Here is a 1,690-nt window from a genome sequence, read left to right as displayed (position 1 = left end):
ATTGTCATTCTTACTACGATTACAACCGTTGCCTAATAATGGATAATGCCCTATATATACTACTTACTCCCCCCCCTCAAACACGGGGACGAGTTTACCACGGTTTCCACCCCTCCCTCCATACCGCAGCAACACGTATTTTTTTACCCCTTTCAGAACGCGGTCCTCGCGCCACAAAGCCGCCTCTAGACGCGTGACCAATGAGCAGCGAGCTAAAACATATCGCAAATGTCAAAAATAATATAACGGGGTTGATATATATCGCGCACATGTGATATGTTTGTCATGAGGCGCAAAAAATAATTAAAAAGGGAATGCAACACGAGGACTTCCCAGGAGGTCACCCATCCTAGTACTACTCTCGCCCAAGCACGCTTAACTTCAGAGTTCTGATGGGATCCGGTGCTTTAGTGCTGGTATGATCGCATCCAACATGTTACCCCCGCCTTCGTCCCTTATGCTTGCCACTCCCAGGTCCACTGCAAAGATGATTGTCATTCTTACTACCATTGCAACCGTTGCCTAATAATGGATAATGCCCTATATATACTACTTACTCCCCCCCTCAAACACGGAGACGAGTTTACCACGGTTTCCACCCCTCCCTCTATACCGCAGCAACAAGTATTTTTTCCCCTTTCAGAACGCGCTCCTCGTGCCACAAAGCCGCCTCTAGACGCGTGACCTATGAGCAGCGAGCTAAAACATATCGCAAATGTCAAATATAATATAACGGGGTTAATATATATCGCGCACATGTGATATGTTTGTCATGAGGCGCAAAAAATAATTAAAAAGGGAATGCAACACGAGGACTTCCCAGGAGGTCACCCATCCTAGTACTACTCTCGCCCAAGCACGCTTAACTTCAGAGTTCTGATGGGATCCGGTGCTTTAGTGCTGGTATGATCGCATCCAACATGTTACCCCCGCCTTCGTCCCTTATGCTTGCCACTCCCAGGTCCACTGCAAAGATGATTGTCATACTTACTACCATTACAACCGTTGCCTAATAATGGATAATGCCCTATATATACTACTTACTCCCCCCCCTCAAACACGGAGACGAGTTTACCACGGTTTCCACCCCTCCCTCTATACCGCAGCAACACGTATTTTTTTACCCCTTTCAGAACGAGCTCCTCGCGCCACAAAGCCGCCTCTAGACGCGTGACCAATGAGCAACGAGCTAAAACATATCGCAAATGTCAAAAATAATATAACGGGGTTAATATATATCGCGCACATGTGATATGTTTGTCATGAGGCGCAAAAAATAATTATGAAGGGAATGCAACAGAGGACTTCCCAGGAGGTAACCCATCCTAGTACTATTCTCGCCCAAGCACGCTTAACTTCGGAGTTCTGATGGAATCCGGTGCTTTAGTGCTGGTATGATCGCATCCAACATGTTACCCCCGCCTTCGTCCCTTATGCTGCCACTCCCAGGTCCACTAGAAAGATGATTGTCATTCTTACTACCATTACAACCGTTGCCTAATAATGGATAATACCATATATATACTACTTACTCCCCCCCTCAAACACGGAGACGAGTTTACCACGGTTTCCACCCCTCCCTCTATACCGCAGCAACACGTATTTTTTTACCCCTTTCAGAACGCGCTCCTCGCGCCACAAAGCCGCCTCTCATGGGATCCGGTGCTTTAGTGCTGGTATGATCGCATCC

At 47.2% G+C, this 1,690-nt stretch overlaps 3 non-coding genes across 3 annotated transcripts; all 3 read right to left on the bottom strand.

Annotated features, from left to right (window-relative positions):
- Positions 1–311: 311 nt before the first annotated feature.
- On the bottom strand, positions 312–430 carry LOC123173387 (5S ribosomal RNA). The gene has a single exon (XR_006486164.1). It is a non-coding gene; the product is annotated as a 5S ribosomal RNA (ribosomal RNA).
- A 368-nt stretch (positions 431–798) lies between these two features.
- On the bottom strand, positions 799–917 carry LOC123173374 (5S ribosomal RNA). Its single transcript, XR_006486152.1, has one exon. It is a non-coding gene; the product is annotated as a 5S ribosomal RNA (ribosomal RNA).
- Positions 918–1,288: 371 nt separating this feature from the next.
- LOC123173320 (5S ribosomal RNA) lies at positions 1,289–1,406 on the bottom strand. The gene has a single exon (XR_006486101.1). It is a non-coding gene; the product is annotated as a 5S ribosomal RNA (ribosomal RNA).
- Between the last annotated feature and the right edge of the window lie 284 nt (positions 1,407–1,690).

This window comes from Triticum aestivum, unplaced genomic scaffold, assembly GCF_018294505.1.
Source record: "Triticum aestivum cultivar Chinese Spring unplaced genomic scaffold, IWGSC CS RefSeq v2.1 scaffold54592, whole genome shotgun sequence".
NCBI classification, from domain to species: Eukaryota; Viridiplantae; Streptophyta; class Magnoliopsida; order Poales; family Poaceae; genus Triticum; species Triticum aestivum.
This window is presented reverse-complemented; position numbering and strand designations above follow the sequence as displayed.